Below are 27,403 nucleotides of genomic sequence, written 5' to 3' on the forward strand. Positions count from 1 at the left end.
ACGTCCTGGGTCCTTTGTATCCACTAACCTTGGCTGCGAGTGAGCAGATTTGTTGGAACGGGTTTAATGCTGAAACCTCAAAGGGAAAACCAATGAAATGGTTTATGTTTAAGGTTTGCACCCATCCAGTTGGGTCGTTGTGAAATTGCATCAGGTTGTCTCTGCCATCCGCCTTGCGTGGGTCCTCAACACTGCAGCTCAGAACAGTGGTTTAAAAGTAAAGGCAAAATCAATTACCAGAAAGGCATGACAGTAACTATATTTCATTAGGACTTTGAGGAGACCTGGTATGACACCAAAGACCCTTGAAAATCTCTGCAGATGTATCATCGAGAGCACTCCAAATGGTTGTATAACCATCCATCTGGTATGGAGTTGCAATTGCACAGGGTCAGAAAAGATGAAAGAAATTATTGTGGACTTTAGAAAGGCACAGGTCAACCACTTTCCATTGCAGATCAATGGCTCTCCAGTGAAGAGAGCGAAGAGCACTCAGTTCCTTGGTGCGCCCATAATGGATGATCTAACCTGGACCCATGACTAGTCAAGAAGGCACAGCTTTGTCTACACTTTCTGAGGAGACTGGGGAGTGTAAAGCTCCCTGCCTCCATTCGAACAACTTCCTATAAGAGCACCATCAAGAGTGTCCTGTCTGGCTGCATCATTGTGCTGCAAGGCATCAGACTGCAAGACCCTACAGAGGGCAGAAAAAAAAGCTGAGTGTTGCAGACTGAGTTGAGAATCCTTACCACCCATCCCACAATCTTTTTGACCCACTACCATCAGGAACGAGGTACAGATGCAGCAGGACTGGGGCTGCCTGTCTAGGTAACGGCCTCTTCCCTCCAGCTGTGAGACTAATGAATACCCTGCCACTACTGAGGTCTCATCACTCGGACCGCAAGCTGTTTATGGTACAATTTACTGTTTTCCTGTGCTGTGCTTTACCACATGCATTTTGAATTATATTTTATTGACTTATTTATAGTGTAATATTTTGGTTTATGTACTGTGGGCGATGTATTGTGTGGGTGCACCATGGTCCAGAAGAACTTCGTTTCATTTGTTTAGATAAAAGTGCAGTCAGATGACTTACCAGCGATATTTGATTCTGCACTTCCCTCTCCCTGGATTACAAATATTAAATATTAAAAATATTAAAAATAGTAAATATTAGTAAATATTAAAACATTTAAATTATAAATCATAAATAGAAAATAGAAAAATGGAAAGTAAGGTAGTGCAAAAAAACCGAGAGGCAGGTCCGGATATTTGGAGGGTACGGCCCAGATCCGGGTCAGGATCCTTTCATCAGTCTTATCACAGTTGGAAAGAACCTGTTCCCAAATTTGGTGGTATGAGTCTTCAATCTCCTGAGCCTTCTCCTGGAGGGAAGAGGGATGAAAAATGTGCTGGCTGGGTGGGTCGTGTCCTTGATTATCTTAGCAGCACTGCTCTGACAGCGTGCGGTGTAAAGTGAGTCCAAGGACGGAAGATTGGTTTGTGTGATGTGCTGCGCCGTGTTCACGATCTTCTGCAGCTTCTTTTGGTCTTGGACAGGACAGCTTCCATACCAGGTTGTGATGCACCCTAGAAGAATACTTTCTACAGTGCATCTATAAAAATTAGTGAGGGTTTTAGGGGACAGGCCAAATTTCTTTAGTTTTCTCAGGAAGTAAAGGCGCTGGTGGGCCTTCTTGGCAGTGAACTCTGCTTGGTTGGACAAAGTCAGGTCATTTGTGATATTGACCCCAAGGAACGTAAAGCTTTTGACCTGTTCCACTTGCGCACCACCGATGTAAATTGGGTTGTGCAGTCCGCTACTCCTTCTGAAGTCAACAGCCAATTCCTTCATCTTGCTGACGTTATTGATCCTGAGTGGGAAATTCTTTTGTTACAGCTGCAACAATTTAAAACACAACTTAGCAGTGTGTAAACTTAAGTAATAATAAAGTACAGAATAATAGTATACACAATAATAATGTAAAATAATAAAGCAGAGACTATTGTACTGTGTGTGTTCTCCTGTTGCAAAGAGATAAACTGTTGTATATACTGAACTGTTGCATGTGCACACTGTTATATATAAACTGGAATTTGAAAAAGCTGCAGAAAGTTGAGAACACTCTGCCTGTGACATCATGTGCACTAGCCTTCCCAGCTTCGAGGACATCTTCAAAAGGTGGCGCCTCAGAAAGGTGGCATCCACCATGAAGGACTCCCATGACCCAGGACTTGCCCTCTTCTCATTGCTACCATCAAGGAGGAGGTACAAGAGCCTGAAGGCACACACTCAATGTCTGAGGGGCAGCTTCTTCCCCTCCACCATTAGATTTCTGAAGGAACAATGAACCCATGAACACTACCTCAATATATTTTTTGTTCTCTCTTTTTTGGGCTACTTATTTAATTTTTAAATATATTTCTAGTTATAATTTATAGTTTTTATTACTATGCACTGCAGTGCTGCCACAAAACAACAAATTTCACGACATTTGGCTTTGATATTAAACCTGATTCTGACAAGAAGTTCGTACATCCTTCCTGCGGTTGCGTGGGTTTCCGCCTATATTTCAAAGGTTCGGGCTGGGGATTTTTGGGCATGCTACGTTGGCACGGAGGTGTGCTGGCATTTGCGGGCTGCCCCCAGCGCCTCCTCGAACTGTGTTGGTTGTTGGCCCAAACAAGTCATTTCACTGTACTGTATGTTTCGATGTACATGTGAATAAAGCTAATCGTTAATCTGTTTTTAAATTACAGCAGAGTGCATCTTCTCTCCGCTGTGTGTGGGTATTTGATCCTGGAGCTCATAGGAGTGGTGTTTCACAGCGCCGGAATTGCATAAATATTGGATTATAGTATCATTTTCCATCAGGAAAGCGAATGAAAATAATGGCAGGCTTTCTAGAATGCTGAGGTTTATATTTGTACTGAAAATCACAGAGGTTCTTCCCACACTCCAGAGATGTACAGGTTAGTAGGTCAACTAGTGGCATGGGAGTAATTGGGCTGTGCGACCTCCTTGGGCTGGAAGAGGCTTTTCCCGTGTCGCATCTCCAATTAAAAATAAACTGGGAAACAAAACAACAAAGACACTCAGCAAGTCGGGCCATACTTGTGGAAAGGGAAAACTGTGCTGATGTTTGGAAGCAATGGGCTTTTGTTGGCACTGGGCAGAACGTTGGGGGGGGGGGGGTAAAACAAGTTTTACCAAAACTTTGATGTGAGCTCATATTCATTTGTATATTGAAAGGCTTCGAAAGAGTGGATGTGGAGAGAATATGTGGGCATTTAGTGGGGGAACCAACGACCAGAGGGTATAGCCTTAGAGTAGAAGGACATCCCTTTAGAATTGAGATGAGGAGGAATAGCTAGATGATGGTGAATCTGTGGAATTCATTGCCACAGACGGCTGTCAAGCCATTGGGTATATTTAAAGCAGAGGTTGATAGGTTCACAATTAGTAAGTGTTTCAAAGGTTACTGTGAGAAGGCAGGAAAATGGGATTAAGAGGAAATACAAATGAGCCATGATCAAATGGCAGAGTAGACTCGATGGGCTGGATGGCCCAGTTCTACTCCTATACCAAATGCTTTTATGGTCTTACAGATGGGGACTGACCCACATAGACTAACCCCATTTTTATTGTTCCCCATGTTCCACCCTTTAACCTGAATTGTTAACTGTCTCTTATTCCTGAAACGTCGCCTGATGAGACCCAGCGTCCACTTCCGGTTGAATATTGTGCTCATATATGTAGGATTCTAACCATCTTGAAGATCAGCTTTATTTGTCACAAGTGCATCAAAACGTCAAGTGAAATGTGGCATTTGCGTCAATGATCAATACAGTCCGAGAACGTGCTGGGGACAGCCCGCAAGCGTCGCCATGCTTCTGGTGCCAATGTGGCATGCCCACAACTCACGGGCCCCAACCATAGCGTCTTTAGAATGTGGGAGAAAACCCTCGTGGGTCACAGGGAGAACGTACAAATTACTTACAGACGGCGGCGGGAAGTGAGCCTGGTTTGCTGGCACTGGCACTAACCGCTCAGTACCGTGCCACCCGTGGGTGGCAGATTGACTGATTCTTTCACAGCGTTTAAAGGTGCATGGACATGCAGAGAATGGAGGGATATGGACCACGTACATGTAGAAGGGATTGGGTGTCATTGGCTTAGTTAGTTCTGCACAGCATTGCGGGCCGAAGGGCCTGCTTGGCTCTGTGATGCAGTTCCTGTGCTTTAGTTCTTTGTACGTCATGTTTGCCTGGCAGTGATCGGATGTGCTGCTTGACATTACCTTGTCTTGAGCGTGTTGGAGAGATGAGGGTTAATACATATTCTGTGTTTTATTTTCTGTTTGGCACAAATCCAGTCATCTTTGCTGGTTTTTGATTAAATCCAAAACTGGCAAGTAGGATCAGCGAGGCCTGGGCTGTGGCTAGATTTATGGTGTTGAATTTCCTGTTCCTGGTAAGATTCTGGATGATGTATAGCTGGCATCAGATGTAAAGAATGGAATCTCCTGCCTCCAGTCTCCACACTGCACTACCCCAGCACTACAAGCACAAGTGTTGCATTAGGGCTGCCGCACCGGCTGTGGTTCAAGACGCCCTTTCATTCTGCACTCATTATAACCACTTGAATTTCTTCAGCACCTGCCTTATCCGAGGCGTGCTGCAAGGATCTGTCAAGACGGGAGGCGCTGGGCGATTAAGTAGCTCAATAGGGAGAGGGGTGTGTTGGAGAGACTAGATTAGAGTTGAGCTTTATCTGACACAGGTACATCGAAACGTACGGTGAGAGGCTTTGTTTTGGTCAATGACCAGCACAGTCCTAGGATGTTGTGGGTGGAGCCCGCAAGTGTGGCCCTGATTCCAGTGTCAACAAATTACTGATCCTCACTTGTATGTTTCAAATGTTGGAGGAAAATTGAACACCTGAAGAAACCTATGTGGCCATGAGGAATATGTACAAAGTCCTTATAAGTAGCGGCTGGAATTAAGCCTGGATCAAGGGTGCTGGAAAGCGTTATGCCGTTGCTAAGTTAGGAAGAAGAGAACTGGGGGAGTGTTTCTGGTTTTGAATATAGGTGGCAAAAGATTCAAGTGGAAGCAAACGGAAAAGGCAGGCTCGGGCAGAAGTAGGAGGGCTGTGTGTCTGAGCTCTCTATGTCTCAGCTCTTGCTTATCCTGTCAATGGGGGGACCTGCCATCAGCTGTGTGTCACTCAGGCTCTGTTGCCAGCCATTCAGGCCTCAGGGCAGTTTGTGGCTGCAGCCGGATCAGTCACAGTGGGGAGTAATTGGAGCGCAGCGCAGTCCTGTATCCCTTACTGCCTCCAGGCCACAGAGTGGAACTGTCGGCTAGAATCCACTGTGCTGTTAGAAATTGGACAAATGCTGGCACTAAAACATAATGCAGTGTTGGGAGTGGTGATGGGAAAACGGGAAGAGCAGCTGATCCCTGTTATTGGAGACAGTCTGGTGCTGGAAACACACCAGTCGAGTTTGTCTGGCAGGGTGCAGGTATAATGCTCGGGGCCATTGATAAATATGGATGTTCCACACCAGAATGCACTGCCTGTAAAGATTTAAAGATCAGCTTTATTTATCACATGTACACTGAAATATACAGTGAAATGCATCATTTACAGCAAAATCATATCAGCACGCATTTGCCAGGGGCAGCTCACAAGGGTTGTCACACTGCCAGCATGTGCACAATTCGCTAAGCCTAACTGAGCATCTTTGGAAGGTTGGAGGAAACCCACATGGCCACAGGGAGAACGTACAAATTCCTGACACGCAGCGGCACGAATTGAACCCGGGACCGCTACACTGCCTGGCTGTCCCCTCCCCCCCCCAAACATGACACTAACCCTTCATGCTCCACGACAGCTAATGCTCGTCGTCCTTTGTATGAGGTGTTTAATGTTGGTCACACCCTTTCCGTTTAGAAAGGTTTAACTATTCCAATGCACGGGATTGAGGGGCTGAATTATGGAGAGAGGTGCAACACACTCAAAATGCTGGAGAAACTCAGTGGGTCAGGCAGCCTCTATGGAGGGGAATAAATGACCATTTTCAGGCTAAGGGTGAGTAGGTTGGGACTTTAGTCATTGGTGCATTGGAGAATGAGGGCTGATCTTACAGAGATGCTAAAATTATGAGGGGGTATGCGTTTAGACCTTAGATTTAGCGATACATGATTGCAACAGGCCCTCCTGGCCCAACAAGCCGGTGCTGCCCAATTACACCCATGTGACCAATTAACTCACCTGTAGATCTTTAGAAAGTGGGAGGAGATTGGAGGAGCCAAAGGAAACCTGTGTGGTCATGGGGAGAATGGACAAACGCCTTACAGATAGTGGTGGGAGGGGGTAACATACACAATTTTTGTCCCAAAGTTGGGAACTCAGGAACTAAAAGGTGAAAGATTTAACTGGAGCTAACTGGCAACTGACCTCCCAGATGGTGGTCAATATATGGGAGGAGCTGCCAGAGGAAATGGTTAAGGCAAGTACATTAGCAACATTTAAAAGGTACTTTGCCAGGTATGTGGAGTGCAAAGATTTAGCGGTAAATAGGGCAAACATATGCATCTGGCTCCAGCATGAGAGGTGATGGAATGAAGGACAGATAAGAACTGGGGCCATGTTCTGCATTGTAAAACAGTGTGTTGGAGCATCTGGTAGAGCCACTACCTCTCTGCTTCAGTGAACCAGTTTCAGTCCTGACCTCCAGTGCTGTACAACACAGAGTTTGAACATTTCTTCAAGAAGTGTGTTTTTTATTTTCCCACGCGCCATGCTTCCACCCCCATTCCAAAGACATGCAGTTTGGGAGGTTGATTGGACATTGTAAATTGTCCCCAGTGTGCAGATAAGTGCTAGAATCTTGTGGGGGGTATTTGATAGGTACAAAGAGAGAATAAAATTATGTCAGCATTAATGTCATTGGGTGCTTGATGGTCAGCATGGACTCACAGGGCCGAAGGATGACTCTGTAGTGTTCCAAGAGGAAGAATGTGTGTCTGGGCACTGCCATGGAACCAAACTCCCATGTGTATACATCCTGTTTAGTGAGTGTGTCTCCAGAGTACTGTTACACGCACGTAGGAAAAATTGAATTATTTCTTAATGATATCTGAGAATATGACAATAATATCAAATCCAACCAGTTGGATGTAATTTGGTGTATAGGGAATATGGGAAACTTAAAATATAGTCCATGAAATTCTTTTTCCATAGCGGCACTGTGCAATCTGCTTCTTGTATACTCTGCCCTGCTCACTTCTGCTGGGCTTGCAGTTAATATCATGTGCTGCTCTGCTCATTTTATGGAAAATGATACCAATGACTGTTTCTCTTCAACAACAGATTTGGTTTGATCCTGGTCTCCGTGCGGTTTCAAAAATCCCCCGTCTCCTTGCATTAATCTACCTAACCATTCGCCTGATTATTGTTCTCACAGGCTGGGCAGTTGGACTGCATCAAGACTTTGCTTTCATTTCAAAGCGAGGGCTGAGTCTGCTCAAGTGTGTGAATTTGACTTAATCTGGCTCAAGCACTGCGTGATTTGGCTTAATAATGATCCACAGCTGATGACTGACACTTGTTTGCTTGGTGGTCAAATGCCCTCTTCTGCCTCTTATTTAAGTCCCTTAATTGCTTTGTATAAGTTGTTTTGTTACCAGTCTTCTGTTGAAGAGGTCAAAAACACCCTCTTGATTTACATCCGCCTTGGAGCATTGACTGCTTTAATTTCTTTGTGCTTTGTTGCATTTGTGTACAAGTATAATTTTTGTTCCCTTTCTGTGAGGTTGTGCTGTAATTGCGATCAATCTCAGTGAAGGTTTTGCATTTCGTGAAGTTGAGACTTTGGGTATGCGAATGACGTGGGAATGGTCACTTTGCGATGAGATTGGTTTTATTTATTATCTTTATTTGTCACATCTGCGCATTGAAACATTAAAACATGCAGTGAAATGCGTCGTTCTGCGTCAAGTACGAGGATCATACTGGGGCAGCCTGCAAGTGTCGCCATGCTTCCGTCAACAACACACCTTGCCCACAACTTAATAACCTTAACCATACACCTTTGAGATGAGGGAGGAAATCAGGAAGCCTGGAGGAAATCCACACAGTCACAGGGAGAATGTACAAACTCCTCGCAGACAACGGCTGGCGCTGTGAAGTGATTGTGCTAACCACTATGCTACTGTGCTGTGTGCAAGTATTTTAGGGATCAAGTATTTTAGAGGGCAGTATAAGCATACAGGGAGTTAAAAGTCTACAATATGTGCACTCCAATAATCAACAAGCATTCTGGAGGAAGCAGTCGTTTCCAGGCTTCCTGATGTGATCTTAGTGGTTGCAATATATTGAAATTGAGCCAATTTAAATTAAAGAGCAGCATTGATATTTTTTATATGCAAACTTTCTTTGTTTGGTTGCTTGTGTTGAAGTTGCATTCCTGTTCAACCACTGTTTGACTTCAGGTCATCGCAGTCAGGGAGGTTCTTATTTGAAGCTTTGTAACTGATATTGTATGAAACATTTTTCATTTCACAGTGGGCTCTCTTGGGTATTGGAGATGATGCATTTACCATCTCTTCAGTCTTCCTGATCAACTACATTCCATAGGGCATCCTGGCAGTGTAGCAGCTAGTGTAACGCTTTACACTGCCAGCGATTGGTGTTCGACCCCCACTGCTGTTTGTAAGGAATTAACATATTCTCCCCATGGCCACATGGGTTTCCCCAGGTCCTCTGGTTTCCTCCCCATTCCAAAACATATGGGTTAGTAGGTTAATTGGCTACATGGTTGTAATTGAACAGGATAGGCTTATTGGGCTGAAGGGCCTTTTACTGTCCTGTATCTCTAAATAAATAAGTGGTAGTTAGAGTCCACATGAGCTCTTATCCAGCCTTCTATACACAACCCTGTTGCTCCTTTCTTCTATTCCTTTTTCCTTTTGGTTATCTAGTTTCCTTTGAAGAAACCTGACAATCTCAATTATGTCTTGTGGTGAATTTCGTCATCTGCCCACTCATTTTAGTGGTGGTTACTCAATCCTTCATTGGATTTATTGGTCATTATTCTGTACCGATGAGCCTTGATTATGGTCTTTTCACAATGGAAACATTACTATGTCTATCCTATCAGATTCTTCCAATAGCAAGCATATTTAAAGATTAAAGGGATTAAAGATTAGCTTTATTTGTCACATGAACCTTGAAACATCCAAACACACAGTGAAGTGCATTATTTGCATCAAATCAAATTAGCAAGGATTGTGCTGGGGGCAGCCTACAAAAGTCGCCAAGCATCTGGCACCAACACAGCATGCCCACATCTAACTAACCCTAATCGCAACCATACATCTTTGGAATATGGATGGAAACTGTACACCTTTGAATGTGGTCACAGGGAGAACGTACAAACTCCTTGCTGACAGAGGCAGAAATCAAACCCCGATTGGTGACCACTGGCACAGTAAGGTGATTTTACTCATCACTATACTACCTACCATGCCTTGTGCAAGTACTTTAGAGAGTACTATCAGCGTGAAGAGAGTTAAGAGTCTCGAATATGTACAGTCCAATAATCAGCAGGCATTTTGGAGGAAGCAGTTGTTTGCAGACTTCCTGATGTGTTTTAATCCTGAAACAGGGCCAACTTAAATTAAACAGCAGCATTGATTTTTTTTTTGAGTAGCTGTTCATGTTGAAGCATATTAAAAAGTTGCATTTCAGTTCCACCACTATTTAACTTTAGGTCATCTCTCAGTCAGTGAGGTTCTTATCTGAAGCTTTTTAATTGATGTTGTATGAAATGTTTTCATTTTGCAGTAGGCTCTCTTGGGTCTTGGATCTGATGTACTTACCATCACTTCAGTCTTCCTGATCAATCCAAGTACACAGGGCAGCACAATGGCATAGCAGTAGGAATATAACCCTTTATACTGCCAGCGATCGGGGTTCAATTAACCTACTAACTGGTACATCTTTGGAACGTGGGATGAAGCTGGAGCGTCCGGAGGAAACTCGGGCAGTCACGAGGAGAACGTACAGCCAGCGGTGGGCATCGAGCCCCAAGCAGTGACCACTGGCGCTGATAAGTGATGTACTAACCACTACAGTACCATGGCGAATGTGCCAAATGTGAATAGTTTCAATTCACTTTCTCCAATAGCTCCAGTTTGCTCTCACTGGAAGTTTTCCTGAACAAGTTGGCGAGCTTATTGAATGGGATGCTGAACTTCCAAGGAATTCCCTATTTCACTCCAGCTCCCTCAACCGGTATGGAAAACTCGTCATCTCCAAGCTCAGTATCTTTGCCACTCAAGCATGAGGAGGATCCTGGGAACTCTCTGGGAATGGGTACGTGAGCCAGCTAAACTTGAAGTGTTTACACCATAAAAATGAACTATTGTTTTCACAGACCCACAACGGGGGTGGGGTGGGGGGGGGAGGTGTTGGGCATGGTAGTGTAGTGGTTAATGTAATGCTGTTACAATGTTAGCAACTTGGGTTCCATTCCCATTGCTATCTGTAAGGAGATTGTACATTTTCCTCGTGACCACATGGGTTTCCTCCGGGTGCTCCAGTTTCCTCCCTCATTCCAAAGGCACGCAGTTACGGACTGTTATACCACTGGCGTTTAGGACAGCAGTGAAGACCCCTGATACAGGATTCTTCATTCCTGTTTCTGTAGGAATTTTGTTTTTTGGACCAGTCAGCCCTGAGCTTAACCTCTGAACCTGGAGGATAGGTGAACAACTCTTAGTCTGGCCCCTGTTGAGCACGGGTGACCTTACCAAGAGTGAAAACACAAGGCCCTGTCTCCAGCCAACATAGCTCTCTGGGTTATTGTTGCACACAACCCTCCAAACCCCATGACAAGGTGGTGGTCCTCTTGAAGGAAAGACACACAGGTTAGTAGGTTAATTGGTTACATGGTGTAATTGAATGGCACGGGTTTGTTGGGACAGAAGGGCTTGTTACCTTGCTGTATCTCTAAATAAATATATAAACAAATGGTAGTCAGAGTCCACGTGAGTCTTTATCCCGCCTTTGATACATAACCCTATTGGTTCTTTCATCTATTCCTTTCTCCTTTTCGTTATCTAGTTTCCTCAAAATAACCTTTGAGGAAACCAGACAATCTCAGTTTCATCTTGTGACTTTCGTAATTTGCCCACTCATTTTAGCAGTGGTTACTCCTCAATCCTTTATCAGATCCGTTTGTGAGTATTTTGTACCGATGAGCCTTGATTATGGTCTTTCCACAAGTGGAAGCGTTTCTATATCTAGCCTATCAGATTCTTCCAAAAGCAAGCATATCTAAAGGTTAAAAACATTAAAGTTGAGCTTTATTTGTCACACATACAGCGTACAGTGAAACACATTATTTGCATCGAATCAAGGATTTTGCTGGGCAGCCTGCAAAGTGTCATCACGCTGCCAGTGCCAAGAGCTTAGTAACCCTAACCTGTACATCTTTGGACTGTGGGAGGAAAACGGAGCACCCGGAGGAGATCGACGCAGTCACGGGGAGAATATGCAAACTCCTTACGGACAGTGGTGGGAACTGAACCCCAGCGATGATCGCCAGCACCATATAGCGATGCACAAACAGCTATGCCATCATGCCTGCCTCCTTTATCATCTTACCTTCTTGAGAAAAGAGCCATATTTCTACTATAGAGCCACATGCCATTAGTTTTGTTATTTAGTAATTGGTTCAAAGACCAATATAACTTGAGGTAGAAGTGAGGAAATTTGACACTGGGAAGGTTATGTAACTTCAACTTATCCCAATGAAAAGATGGCCAGGAATAAGGTTGGTCAGCTTGGACTGTCCCAAATACTTCAAATAAGTAAGCAGAGATTAAAGCAAAGGGAAAGATGAAAGATAGATTCCTCTTTCTATATCAGCATCTATAGGAAGAGGCGCAGTCGACGTTTCAGGCCGAGACCCTTCCTGACGAAGGGTCTCGGCCTGAAACGTCGACTGCGCCTCTTCCTATAGATGCTGCTTGGCCTGCTGCGTTCACCAGCAACTTTGATGTGTGTTGCTTGAATTTCCAGCATCTGCAGAATTCCTGTTGTTTCCTCTTTCTATAGTATTTTTTGTAACCTTGGGACATCCCAAAGTGTTTTGTGGCCAATGAAATGTGGTGAATGTAGCAATATTTAAACTACTTTGTGCACCAAACTCACCATTCATTGCATAGAGAAAGGTTTCATTACATTCATTACAGAGGAAGGTTGGGTAGGTTTTAAAGATAAAAATTGGCTTTACTTGTCACACCCACATTGAAACATACAGTGAAATGTGTCGTTGACATCAAATCAATACAGCAAGGGTTGTGCTGGACAGCCTGCAGGTTAGCACTTTATTTCCTGAAGCTTAGAAGAATGAGGAAAGATTTGATCCAAAATTATCCAAAATCCAAAATTATGAGAGTAGGGTGAATGCAAGCAGGCTTCTTCCACTGAAATTGGGTGACACTCGATCCTGAGGTCATGGGTTAAGGGTGAAGAATTATATACTTAGAGAGAACCTGAGGGGGAAGTACATCGATCAGAGGGTGGTCTGAGTGTGGAACGAGTTGCCATGGAAGTGGTGGGTGTGGGTTCAACTGTAACACTTAAGAGAAGTTTTGAATCAGTACATGGACGGGAGGGATTTGGAGGGATATGGTCCAGATTCAGGTGGATGGGACTAGGCAGAATATGGGGTTGGCATGCAGTAGATGGGCTCAAGGGCCTGTTTCTGTGCTTGTAGTACTCTATGACTGTATAACCTATTTGTGTAAGAGTGACAACGATTATGGGGAGAAGACAGGAGGAGAGGTTGAGATGGGGGAAAAAAAATTAGCCATGGTCGAATGGCAGATCAGACTTGATGGACTGAAAGTAGCAGAATTTGGGCCAATGCCTTAGGGTTTAAGTTTCTCTTAAAAAAAAATAATGACTGAGTAGTAAACTTCCTTGCAATTCTTCCTAATAATGCCTAGAGATATTTATGCCCCCTTATGTCCTTGAGAGAGAAGATGGAACTTCCGTCTGATGTTTCCAACAGTGAAGTTGGATCACAGAGGTTTTCCCTCAAGAGCAGACTGAATTCACAACTCCCTGACTGGATATGAGTGGTAACAATTGGGCCAGAGTTCACATCAAAGTCAAGATAAACTTATTAACAAAGTACATTGCACATCACCATATATTACCTTGATAGTAATTTCTTACAGGCATTTACAGGAAAATAAAGGAATATAATAGAATGTACAAAAAACTACACATGTACAAAGACTGACAAACAACCGATGTGTAAAAGAAGACAGATTGTGCAAATACAGAAAGAAGAAAATAAATGCAAGGGACATCACAGTAGTATAGCAGGTAGTGAGATGCAGTTACAGCTGAGGGTATTCTGGAGTCTGGAGTTCAACTCCAGCACTGTCTGTTAGGAGTTTGTACATTCTCCCTGTGAACCCAATGGGTTTCTTCCGGGTGCTCTAGTTTCCTTCCACAGTTCAAAGGCATACTGGTCGGTAGGTTAATTAGTCACTGTGAGTTGTCCTGTGGTTAGACTAGTGTTAAGTAAGTGGCTGGGTGGTGTGGCTCGTTAGGCTGGAAGGGCCTGTGCCACGATGTATTTCTAAATAAATAATACTGGGAACATGAGCTGTAGAGTCTTTGAAAGTGAGTCTATAGGTTGTGGAATCAGTTCTGAGTTGTGGTAAGTGAAGTAATCCACGTTGGTTTAGGAGCCTAATGATTGTAGGGTGATAAATGTTCCTGAACCCGGTGGTGTGGGACATATGATGAAAGACTGGATCGACTAGGCTTATACTCTCTGGAATTTAGAAGATTGAGGGGGGATCTTATTGAAACGTATAAAATTCTAAAGGGATAGGACAGGCTAGATGCAGGAAGATTGTTCCCGATATTGGGGAAGTCCAGAACGAGGGGTCACAGTTTGAGGATAAAGGGGAAGCCTTTTAGGACTGGAATGAGGAAAAACTTCTTCACACAGAGAGAGGTGAATCTGTGGAATTCTGTACCACAGGAAACAGTTGAGGCCAGTTCATTGGCTATATTTAAGAGGGAGTTAGATATGGCCCTTGCGGCTAAAGGGATCAGGGGGTATGGAGAGAAGGCAGGTACAGGGTTCTGAGTTGGATGATCAGCCATGATCGTAATGAATGTTGGTGCAGGTTTGAAGGGCCGAATGGCCTACTCCTGCACCTATTTTCTATGTTTTTATAATGCTCATGGCCTTTCTGCGTGATGGTAGTAATTAGAAGAGGGCGTAGCCTACATGGTGGGGCATTTGATGATGGATGCTGCTTTCTTGTGGCAGTGCTCCGTGAATATGTGCTCAGTGGTGGGGTGGGCCTCAGGCTGAAGCATCGATAGTTTATTCCTTCCCATAGATGCTGCCTGACCTGCTGAGTTCCCCCAGCATTTTACGTCTGTTACAGTAGTGTGGAGGTCTTTTCCTGTGCAGGACTGGGCTTGACCACTTTTTTGCTCCTGGGCATTTGAGCCATTATTCCAGGCTATAATGCAGCTGGTTAGGATACACTCCACTGTGCGTTTAGAGAAGTTTGTCAGGGTTTTAGGTGACATGTGAATCTATGCAAACTTCTCAGAGAGTAGAGGCATGCCTGAGCAATTGAATTGGCAAATACTTGGGCAACAGCTGACCTCCAGCCCACACTGTTAATTTTGTGATAGTGTTCGAGATTTTGGTAATCTCATATTTGCTGAAGAAACTGGGAGCGCTGACTGCCCATAACACGATTTAATCATTGTAATTAGTGAAATTGTGGAGTTATGTAACCGCGTTAATCCTTCAGTCTGAATTCAGATGGAGAGTGAAGCCTATTACTAGCAACGTGATAATGGAGACCGTTCACTACTCTGTAGTTGGCTGAGCAGAGGTTAAGAGTTAGGGAGGCTATTTCATCTTGCATATTTCATGAAGGTAAAAATTGCCAGATAATCTTTAAGCAGTTTCACCTGATTAACCTGATTTTGTAACTGATGTGTTATGAAGCATTGTTCCCATGCCTTCCTTTACAACAGTCTCTGCTCATGGTTCTAATTTCTTTCAGTTTATGGGGCCTGTTAAAAGATTTTAACAGTAGTTTGTTGAAAGTTGGGCTGTAAATTTATGCAATTAAAAAAAAATCATTTTATTTTATTTACTTGTTAATTGAGATACAGCGCGGAATAGGTATTTTGATCTGTGCCACCCAGCAATCCCCTGATTTAATCTGAGCCTAATCACGGGATGATTGCCAATGACCAAATAACCTATCAACTGATATGTCTTTGGACTGTGGGAGGAAACCCACACAGTCATGGGGAGAGCGTACAAACTCCTTACAGGCAGTGGTGGGAAATGAACCTGGGTTGCCTCTACTGTATATAAGTTCACTCTCAAGAACTCCAACTCATATTTTCAGTATTATTTATTACTTTTTTTCTTATTTGGACAACTTACCTTTGTCTGCACATTGGTTGTTTGTCAGTCTTTGTGTATGTAGAGATTTTATGAATTCTATTGTATTTCTTGTAATGCCTGCAGGAAAATGAATCTCAAGGTGGTGTTATATAGACATACTTTGATAAGAAATGTACTTAGACTTTGCCTGAACACCTTTGGTCTTTAGCCTGAGCTCCTTGCTATTGGTGGATCTGTTTTGCTTGAGGTTCTGGTGACGGGGAGAATCTGGGAGTCTTTTCACTCAGCAACATACACAAAATGCTGGAGGAACTCAGCAGGTCAAGGAGCATCTATAGAGGTGAATAAACAGTCGACTTTTTGTGCTGAGACCCTTCATCATGATCATGACAGGAAAGGAAGGGGGAAGAGGCCAGAATAAGGTGGCAGAGGCAGGGCCGGATTAACCGAGTAGCAAAAGTAGCATATGCTACGGGCCCCGCGTTTTCGAGGGCCCCGCCCGCACTAAATGCTTGCAAGCTGCAGTCTGGTAAAATCGGCATCTCACCTTATTCTCACAACTGTTAGAGTGAGTATTGGGGAGATGACTCATTTACACTTAAGTAAATGAGTTCAGCCGTCAGTCTTCTGTTCTTTGACAAAGTACTGTGAATTGAGTTCATAACAATGTATTTCCTAAAAGCTGTGAGCCCGGTTTCATTTGTAACAATGCATCTCTGGTGCCTCTGAGACAAGAATACTAAGTTTACAGGTAGTTGCAAAGACACCATATCTATGCTTTTTCAATATGAATTGTCCTCTATGTTAGCATGTAACATACCAAATAATGTATTATGGATTTTAACTTGCATTCCTAAAGGCCATGAATGCCAGCTTAGGCATACTGGCGGCAGTACAATGAATTTAATCAAAAGATGTGAAAACTTCAAAGAATTGTCTATGCTTGTAACTATGAACTGCCCTCTGTGTTTAGCAAATAAATATTGAGCCTCAATCACAAGGCGGTTAGACCTGTTCTGCCAGGGGTCGCTGCTTGCTGTAACCTTGTTTTGTTGAATAAAGAAACTGCCTTGTACCTACCTGTAACGCAACACTCTGTGATTTCATCCATGCCACAACAACGACAATCTGGCAACGCTGTTGTTTTCATGTCGGGGGAGCTGTATGGTACAGTATGTGTGTTGGCTCCTTGCTGTGTCGTGGTATAAATGCTCATGCAAACCAAGGAAGGGGACATAAATCATACCTATCTAAAGCAACGTGAGGAATTCATCAATCTGATTGGATCCAGCATACTGGATCACATTATCGGTGAAGTGAAGAAATACAATTATTATTCTGTTTCATTGGATTCTACTCCAGATATATCTAATGTGGACCAGCTGACTTTGACTGTGCGCTATGTTTTGCCGTCTGGACCAGTTGAAAGATTTGTGAAGTTTTTGGATATGGAAGGTCATAGTGCTGAACAGCTCGCTCAAAGTTTACTTAACTTTTTAAAGGAAAATGACATTGTTATAAAAAGCTGCCATGGTCAAAGTTATGACAATGCCAGCAACATGAGTGGCAAGTATAGTGGCTTACAAGCACGAATTAAAGAGCTGAATGAGTTTGCGGATTACATTCCATGTTTTGCACATTCACTAAATTTAGTTGGAAAATGTGCTACTGAATGTTGTCAAGCATTAATTTTCTTTCAATTTGTAGAAAGCCTGTACACATTTTTTTCTGCGTCTACTTATCGGTGGGATTTTCTTTCTGCTGCATTATCTGATGGTGGTGCTCATTTGCCCATTGTGAAAAGAATGTCAGATACCAGGTGGCTGACTCATGCAGATGCAACAAAAGCTTTTCTGCAATGAAACAAGTCTTGGATGACATTTCAAATAACAATAATCAGAATGCAGAGTGTCGACAACAGACTCATGGACTACTTTCAACCATGATGAAGTTGGAAACAGGAATAATGGTCATATTTTGGATCAAGTATTACAGCGTTTTCAAATGACCAGTGCTTCTTTGCAATCTTCTGACCAAGACTTGAACACAGCTTGTGCACTCTATGAATCCTTGCATGGATATATTCAAGCTATGTGGTCTATTTTTTCAGACATTGATCAAAAAGCCAAGGATCTGACTAACTGTGAAGATTATCAGCAGCAAACTTGAAGAAAACACAAGCAAAACCGTGCGTATGATGATTTCAGTGGTTCCAGCACTCTTGATCCACTTGTTGAATCTCAAACGCCTTCTCAGAAGTTTAAAAGCCGAACATTTCTTGCCATTATTGACGGCTTGCTTTCTGCCCTGTTTAAAAAGGCAGAAAGCTTATCTAAAGATGAATGGTGTTTTTGGATTCCTTCATCAGTTACAGTCATTTACACCTGAAGAGATCGTAAAGAGGTCATCAAATCTTATTAAATCATATCTGGAAGATCTAGAAGAAAGTCTTAATGAAGAATTTGCGCAGTTTACTGAACTGTTAAAAACTGATCTTGCTTCTCATATTGGTGCCAAACGAGACCTTGTAGAGTTACAGATGTACCGTTTGATAACTGACAGTTCTTTGGAGTCATGTTTTCCAAATGTAGAAAATGCCTTGCGCATCTATTTGTCACTCATGGTTACAACTGCAGTGGAGAACGCTCATTTTCAAAACTGAAAAAGATTAAAAATGAACTAAGGAGCACCATAGGTCAAAACAGATTGAACAATTTCACTCTAATGAGCATTGAACATGAACTTCTGCGTGAAATAGACACTTCCAATATCATCAACAAATTTGCTCATGCTAAATCTAGAAAATCTAACTTTTAAATTGTAGTTTTGTTACTTTTGACATTTGAAATTGATACCTACATGTAAGAAATAATACTGAAGTGTCAGACATTTTTCGTATTAGCAAATGAAAAAATTGAATTACTTTTCTATACAAGTAAATAATTTATGTTTTAATACTTTAATGCATTTTTAAAATTTAGGGCCCCTTTATAACATGCTACGGGCTCCGCACTAGCTTAATCCGGCCCTGGGTAGTGGGGGGAGGTAGGTAGATGGGGTGAGGGGGGATGAAGTGAAAAGCTGCAAGTTGATAGGTGGAAGAAGTGAAAGGCTGAAGAAAATAGGAGAGGAAAGTGGACCAAGGAATAAAGGGAAGGAGGTGGGGAACTAGAGAGAGGTGAGTGGCAGGCCATTAGAGCAGGGGAGGGGAAAAAAAAGGACGAGAGAGATAAGGGAGGGGGTACAGGTCGACCTTCACTAATCTGACTACCTGTAATCCAGTTCCTTCGATAATCTGGCACTGATTATGCTTAATGTGATCCTTCTGTAATTTGGCATTTTCACTAATCCGGCATTCCTCAGGTCCCAGTGGTGCCAGATTAGTGAAGGTCGACCTGTATATGGAAAACAGGGGAGTGTGGTTACTGTAAATTAGTGAAATTGATGTTTTTTTTACTTATCAGTTTTCTTTAGTGAGTTCACACTGGACGGTCTAGAAAGTAATGCCAACTATTTTAATCTTGTTGGATCAGTTAAAGCAGCTCAGCTGGTCAGTTTTTTACTTGTCAGTAGGTCGTGGCTTCAAATCCCATCCTGGGGACTTGAGCTGAAAAATGGAGCTGGCATGCCCGTGAGGCACAAAGGTGTGTCCCATTGTCTGAGGTGCCTTCTCTCAGTTACTTGTTAAATCACTGTCTTCTGGGAACATACCATGGTACTGGATTAAACAAGAAAGCAGGGATGTTTGTCCTAGATGTGAGAGATTCTGCAGAAGTTGGAAATCTACTGTAACATTTACAAAATGCTGGAGGAACTCAGCAGGTCAGGCAGTATCTATGGAGGTGAATAAACAGTCGATATTTCAGGCTGAGGCCCTTAGCCTCCAACCTGATGACATGGACGATGATTTCTTTAACTCCCGGTAATTTCTCACCACTTCCCCTTCTCTCTTTTTCCTCACCTGCCCATCTCCTCCCTCTGGTTCCCCTCCTCCTTCCCTTTCTTCCTTGGTCCAATCTCCTACTGTATCCTGTCATATTCCTCTTTCTTCAGCCCTTCACCTCTTCCAGCTTCCCACTTAATCCCTCCTCCCCCATTCACCCACCCACCCACCTTCCCCTTCACCTGGTCTCACCTGTGACCAGCTTGTATTCCTTCCCCAGTCCCGCTGAACGATCTCTGCTGGAAACGTTGACAGTTTATTCATGTCCATAGATGCTGCCTGACCTGCTGAATTCCTGCAGCATTTTCTGTGTGTGTTACTCTGGTTTTACAGCATCTGCAGGATCCCTTGTGTAAATGGAGATGATCCTTATTGCCTGCATGCTTGATTTAACAGAAGTTGCTTGATTTCACTAGCTGAATCTGGTGTTATTTCTCTGTTTATGGAGATGCATTGTAAGACTAACACTTGGAGCTTCACCACAGTGTGTTCCCTGAATATGCAAAGTACTAACACTGATGGGTCTTGTGTGCTTTGATTTGTTCCAATTGCATTAGTCACAGTTATGAGAGGCATTCCTGAGTTCAGTATGATTACAAAGGACATATTTCATTGAACAGTCAGCTTTTCTATGCTCTGTAAAACTAATGAGGGAACTGGAACAAACACCTAATGGTCTCTTCCAGCTGACAGTTAATGAACCCTCAGATCTGAACTGGTTTGTGCAGTGTGGTGAGCACTGACTTGTAGGGGGGTGACAGAAAAGGCGATGTGAATATTTCCCTCTCTTTTGCTGCTGAAAACCAGATCCATACAGCACAAAAACAGGCCCTTCAGCCCATCGTGTTCCTGCCAACCACTGTACTTAACCATTCATTATATACAAAATGAAAACGTTTCCTATAATGGCATTAACAAGCTCAGATTGGTTTATTATTGTCACAACTAGCAAGGTACAGGTAAAACCTTGACTTGCACCCATCTGATCAATTAGCCTACTAACCCAAACATTTGGGAATGTGGAAGGGAACAGTGCATCCAGACGAAACTCATGAGGAGAACGTACAACCTCCTTACAGGTAGGAACTGAACCTGGGTCCCCGGCACTGTAATGACACTCTAATAACGTTACATGAACTGCTATACTACTGTGCTTCCCGAAGGAGTGATATGCAGCTACAAAGAAAGCCAGTGCGGGCAGGCAGTAAGGTATGAGGGCTGTGATGAGGTAGATTGGGAGGTCAATTGTACAAGAGGTCCATTAAGTAGACTTAGAGCAGTAGGACAGCAGCTGTCCTTGAACCCGGTGGTATGTGCATATGGACTTTTGAATCTTCTATCCAATGTCTGCGGGGTGGGGGATGGAGCCTTTGATTATGCTAACTGCTTTACTGAGGCAGCGAGAAGTGTAGACAGAGGTTTGTTTCCATGATGGTGTTGCAACTCTTTGTAGTTTCTTGCTTTAAGAAGAGAAAAGCCAATCACTTTACCACAGACCAAGATTGCTTTTTGGAACTGTAGTTGTGGGTGTAGTGGAAGCATAACTCATCAGTCAGTGAATACCTGTGGGATTTTCCAAGCCGCTGATAACACCAAATGCTCAATGTTTTAGGAACTGCTTCTTCCCTTTGGCCATCAGACTTCTGAATGGATAATGAAGTCATGAATACTATCTCATTATTTTTGTTCTCTTTTTGCACTACAGATTTATTTCTAATATATATTATTAGTTATAGTATATCTTATGTATTGTACTGTTGCCAGAAAACAACAAATTTCATGACATATAGTATGACACTGATATTAAACCAGGTTCTGATTCCGTATGAGCCATTTTCTGGGAAAAGGTCTCTAAACCTCTTATCATTTTGCACGCCTCAATCAAGCCACCTTGCAACCTGCTCTGCTCCAGGGAGAAAAGCCCCAGCTCACTCAACCTGTACTCAAAGCTGGTCTCTCTGCTAAAGAGTTTCCTCTGCTCCATTACCAGATCAATCAAGGTCTTGCGAGTTTGAGCTCTTCCTACCGGCTAAACATAAAGATCCAGACTAAAGTTGTAGCATTTCAAATGTAAATAGCATGGTAAATTATTGCTTAATTGTTACTGCTGACTGTTGAATCACTAATATTGTGACTCTGAGCACCAGTAATTTGACAACAAAAAATGTATAATTATATGAGATGCCAGGGAGTGCTTTCTCAGGCGTTCAGTCGACAGAGGGGTCTGTCACTACACTCTCCTTGGCCTCCAGAGTGTTTTATTTCAGACTGTTATCCAGCAAGTTCTTGTGTCTTCTTAACTTCCTGTCTCTTGAAGGTGTTTCTTATCATTTTTTGTTTGTTTCCTTGGCAACGCTTCAGAGGCCCAGCTAACTAATTTTCACTTGTGTACCTGCACAACACTGGTTAGCAAATCAGCACAGACAGGATGCTGGAGCAGCTCAGCAGGTCAGGCAGCGTCTATGGAGGGGAACAAACAATCGATGTGTATTCATCCGGACACAATGAAGGGTCTCGGCCTGAGTCAGCAACTGTATATTTCCCTCAATAGATGCTGTCTGACCTGCTGAGTTTCTCCAGTGTCCTGTCTGTTTGGCTCTGGATTTTCAGTATCTGCAAAATCTTCTGTGTCAAGGAACTTTGCAGACTAAAATTGACAGAGGAGGGTCGACCTTAGGAGGGGAATGGTATGGTAGGTCGTACTGATAACTTTCAGCTCCATTGGCCTGGGTTCAATCTTGACCTTTGGTGACACAAGAGAGTACAGGTGTTGGAATCTGCAGCAACAAGTAATCTGCTGGAGAAACTCAGTGGGTCGAGCAGCATCTGAGAGAGGACAGAAGTAGTTAAAGTTTCGTGTTGAAACCCTGCATCAGGATCTCTGGTGCTGTCTGTGTGGAGTTTGCACGTTCTCCCTGTGGCTATGTAGGTTTCCTCTGGGTGCTCCAGTTTCTTCCCACAATCCAAGCATAGGTTACTTGATAGGTTAAATACCAGTTGTAAGTCCTTGCTAGTGTATTCTTTGAGGAGATTACAAGTAGGATAGATAAAGGGGATGCAGTGGATGTTGTATATTTGGACTTTCAGAAGGCTTTTGACAAGGTGCTACACATGAGGCTGCTTACCAAGTTAAGAGCCGGTGATATTACAGGAAAGTTACTGACATGGTTAGAGCATTGGCTGATTGGAAGGAGGCAGTGAGTGGGAATAAAAGGATCCTGGTCTGATTGGCTGTCAGTGACGAGTGGTGTTCTGCAGGGGTCAGTGTTGGGACTACTTCTTTTTATGCTGTATATAAATGATTTAGATGATGGAATAGATGGCTTTGCTGCCAAGTTTGCAGATGATACGAAGATTGGTGGAGGGGCAGGTAGTATTGAGGAAACGGGTAGGATGCAGACAGACTTGGACAGATTAAGATAATGGGCAAGAAAGTGGCAAATGAAATATAATGTTGGAAAATGCATGGTCATGCACTTAGGTAGTAGAAGTAAACGTCTATTTTCTAAACGGGGAGAAAATCCAAAAGTCTGAGATGCAAAGGGGCTAGAGGGTCCTCGTTCAGAACACCCTGAAGGTTAACTTGCAGGTTGAGTCGGTGGTGAGGAAGGCAAATGCAATGTTAGCATTCATTTCAAGAAGTCTAGAATACAAGAGCAAGGATGTGATGCTGAGGCTTTATAAGGCACCGGTGAGGCCTCACCTTAAGTATTGTGATCAGTTTTGGGCTCCTCATCTTAGAAAAGATGTGCTGGCATTGGAGAGGGTCCAGAGGATCTAACTGAAACCTTTTGAATGTTGAAAAGCCTAGACACAGTAGATGTGGAAAAGATGTTTCCCATGGTGGGAGAGTCTAGGACAAGAGGGAACAGCCTCAGGATAGAGGGGCGTCCATTCGGAACAGAGATGCGGAGAAATTTCTTTAGCCAGTGGATGGTGAATTTGTGGAATCTATTGCCACGTGCAGCTGTGGAGGCCAAGTTATTGGGTGCATTTAAGGCAGAGATTGATAGATTCTTGATTGGATATGGCATCAAAGGTTATGGGTAGAAGGCTAGGAACTGGGGTTGAGGAGGAGATAAAAAATGATCTGCCATGATTGAATAGTGGAGCAGAATCGATGGGCCAAATGGCCTAATTCTGCTCCCATGTCTTATGGTCTAAATAGTGATCGGACAATCATCAAGGAAAGTGAGCTATCGATATCACCTGTTCTACGTTGTCTTATTCCGAGAAAGAGGTTGGGGATGTCGAAGGGCATGAGGGAGAATCAGTTCCAGGTAATGGGTGATCTGAGTCTAGCAAAATCATGATGGGTTGAATAGAAGTTCGAGAAGTTTAAAACAGTTATTATGTACATTAGGGTGTTTTGTTACATTAAAACTGCTATAAAATGCAAGTTCTTTGTCATTAAAGAAAAGGAAGAGCACATGAAATGAAATACAATGTTGGAAAGTGTATGGTTATGCACTTTGGTAGAAGAAATAAACGGGCTGACTATTACTTAAATGGGGAAAGAATTCAAAGTTCTGAGATGCAACGGGACTTGGGAGTCCTCGTGCAGGATACCCTTAAGATTAACCTCCAGGTTGAGTCGGTGGTGAAGAAGGCGAATGCAATGTTGGCATTCATTTCTAGAGGAATAGAGTATAGGAGCAGGGATGTGATATTGAGGCTCTATAAAGCACTGGTGAGACCTCACTTGGAGTACTGTGGGCAGTTTTGGGCTCCTTATTTAAGGAAGGATGTGCTGACATTGGAGAGGGTTCAGAGAAGGTTCACTAGAATGATTCCAGGAATGAGAGGGTTGACATATGAGGAACGTTTGTCCGCTCTTGGACTGTACTCCTTGGAGTTTAGTAGAATGAGGGGAGACTTCATAGAAACATTTTGAATGTTGAAAGGCATGGACAGAGTGGATGTGGCAAAGTTGTTTCCCATGATGGGGGAGTCTAGTACGAGAGGGCATGACTTAAGGATTGAAGGGTGCCCATTCAGAAGAGAGATGCGAAGAAATTTTTTTAGCCAGAGGGTGGTGAATCTATGGAATTTGTTGCCACGGGCAGCAGTGGAGGCCAAGTAATTGGGTGTATTTAAGGCAGAGATTGATAGTTATCTGAGTAGCCAGGGCGTCAAAGGTTATGGTGAGAAGGTGGGGGAGTGGGACTAAATAGGAGAATGGATTAGCTCATGATAAAATGGCAGAGCAGACTCGATGGGCCGAATGGCCTACTTCTGCTCCTTTGTCTTATGGTCTTATTTGGCCCGTTGACTCCTTGCCAGCTCTCTGTACAACAATACAATCAGTCCCTCACTCCATTCTATTCCTATAGTCCTGTGGATCAACTCCTTCAATTGTCCATTTGATTTCCAATTGAGATCAAAGCAAGGCATTGAAGGATACTGTCCCAATGAACCAAGTGGGATTAGTGTCAGAAAGCAAAAACATTGGCATGCACATTGTGTGCGAAGGGACTATTTCTGCACTTTAAAAAAAAATGCCCATAACACTGCAACCCTAGCCATACATCTTTGGAATGTGGGAGGAAACTGGAGCACCCGGAAGAAACCCACACGGTCGGGGGAGAACGTTAGGAGTCTGTGAGAATTGAATCCCAGTTGTTGCCTTTTTTAAAGCGTTACATGAATCACTCTGCTCCTGTTAATCGCTCTGCTGCACGACTCTGACTATGTAACTTAAAGCTGTGCTGCAGGAATGCCTAATTCTCAGATCTGGAAATATTTGGAACAACGTTTGAAAGAACTCTTTATGATGCATCAGGCCTGTGGTGCATTAAAAAGGGGTACTAGAGTGTGTCCGTCATGTTGCTGGGTTATTGCATAGCGTTATTCATTCTCGATGTTTCACAGGTGTTATCCCTGTGCTGTTTGAAGTTGAGGTGAGATTCTAATGGAACACAGATTGGAGACTGTGATTAATGAGGTTCAGAGCAATGTGGGGATCTGATGTTGAAGTAGTAAGGCTTCATCAGATCCATCTTATCACAGAGTGAAGAGACTCGAAGAAATCATTGTTTGTCTTGTGTTCCTAGAAAAGCGTGTAATTCCAGCCAAGCGTATGACAGAGGTCAAACTTAATGCATGTTAACAATTTTTAAAACAACTTATCCTGTTTGAATGTCTGAGTGACTGATTTTCTTGTTTTGACTTATCGTCCCTCCTTGTCTCAGTTAAGATCTAAGTCAATGGTTTATTTTAAAGTGAGGCCTTATCTGCCTTATGAAAAGCAAAAAAAACAAACCGCTGATGCTGGAAATTGAAATTAAAAATCTAAATTGGTTGGAAATAACTCAGCTGAGTATCTCCAGAACTTTGCTTTGCGACACTTGTGGATCAAATACACCTTTAACACTGTTTTGAGCTCCTTCAAATTTCAAAAGTTCCAAGTAAATTTTTATTGGGATTCAAGATTCCATTTTATTTATCACATGTACCATTGTATATTTAATATTTCAATAATATTGAGTAAATTTGTATGTATTGTTTAACTACACATTTTTGTTTGTTTAAATAATTAATTATGGGTTATATGTAAAAATATATTAATTGCATACGTCATTATGTTACCACGTGATACGTAAGCAACTCACTATTTAAGTGGACTCGAACTAGACATGTATTCCTGGACTCCTGTGTCTTTTGAATTAGTTTAATGTTTTGAAGTTGCAAAACATAACATTGGTGAAGAGGTTTTTTTCAGATGAACCTGAGATGGCTATCAGCCTGTTAAAAGTGGAGCCAGACTTTGAACTTTAAAAAAATGTTGCAAGGAACAGCCATATTTAAAAGAAACTGTCCAGCAGGTGCAGAAACATTTAAGTTTTTTAAAAAAAGCCTGCGAACGGAAGAATTCACTGGTTCTTAAAGAGCAAGGATGGATTCATCAGAAAGATTGACAAGTTTAATTACACAGTGAGTAATTGGTTCAAGTATACTGAGCTATTGGAACAGCATTGTTGGTAGAATCTCAGGTGGTGACAAGAGGGCATACAGGAGTGAGATATGCCAACTAGTGGAGTGGTGCCACAGCAACAACCTGGCACTCAATGTCAGTAAGACAAAAGAGCTGATTGTGGACTTCAGGAAGGGTAAGACGAAGGAACACATACCAATCCTCATAGAGGGATCAGAAGTGGAGAGAGTGAGCAGCTTCAAGTTCCTGGGCGTCAAGATCTCTGAGGATCTAACCTGATCCCAACATATTGATGTAGCATCGTCATAAAGAAGGCAAGACAGCAGCTATACTTTATTAGGAGTTTGAAGAGATTTGCATGTCAATAAATACACTCAAAAACTTCTATAGTTATACTGTGGAGAGCATTCTGACAGGCTGCATCACTGTCTGGTATGGAGGGGCTACTGCACAGGACCGAAAGAAGCTGCAGAGGGTTGTAAATCTAGTCAGCTCCATCTTGGGCACTAGCCTACAAAGTACCCAGGACAGCTTTAGGGAGCGGTGTCTCAGAAAGGCAGTGTCCCTTATTAAGGACCTCCAGCACCCAAGTACACCCTTTTCTCACTGTTGCCATCAGGTAGGAGATACAGAAGCCTAAAGGCATACACTCAGTGATTCAGGAACAGCTTCTTCCCTTCTGCCCTCTGATTCCTAAATGGACATTGAATCTTTGGACACTACCTCACTTTTTTTTAATATACAGTATTTCTGTTTTTGCACATTTTAAAAATCTATTCAATATACAGAATTGATTTACTTATTATGTTTTATTTTTTATTATTTTTTTTCTCTCTGCTAGATTATGTATTACATTGAACGGTTGCTACTAAGTTAACAAATTTCACGTCACATGCCGTTGATAATAAACCTGATTCTGATTCTGATTTTGAAGCAAATGAAATAGTCAATGAGATGTGAGCATAAATTTACCCAAGTGCATTAGGTTTAAAGGCATACATTTTGCTCCGAAGTTTGACTGCTCCAACTAAACCATTA

The 27,403-nt window shown here is 42.8% G+C and overlaps 1 protein-coding gene across 3 annotated transcripts in view; it reads left to right on the forward strand.

Annotated features, from left to right (window-relative positions):
• camsap3 (calmodulin regulated spectrin-associated protein family, member 3) overlaps positions 1-27,403 on the forward strand; it is a 245,721-nt gene that overhangs the window by 112,163 nt on the left and 106,155 nt on the right. The window lies entirely within an intron of this gene.

The sequence above is a fragment of the Mobula hypostoma genome, chromosome 29 (assembly GCF_963921235.1).
Source record: "Mobula hypostoma chromosome 29, sMobHyp1.1, whole genome shotgun sequence".
Taxonomy (NCBI): domain Eukaryota; kingdom Metazoa; phylum Chordata; class Chondrichthyes; order Myliobatiformes; family Myliobatidae; genus Mobula; species Mobula hypostoma.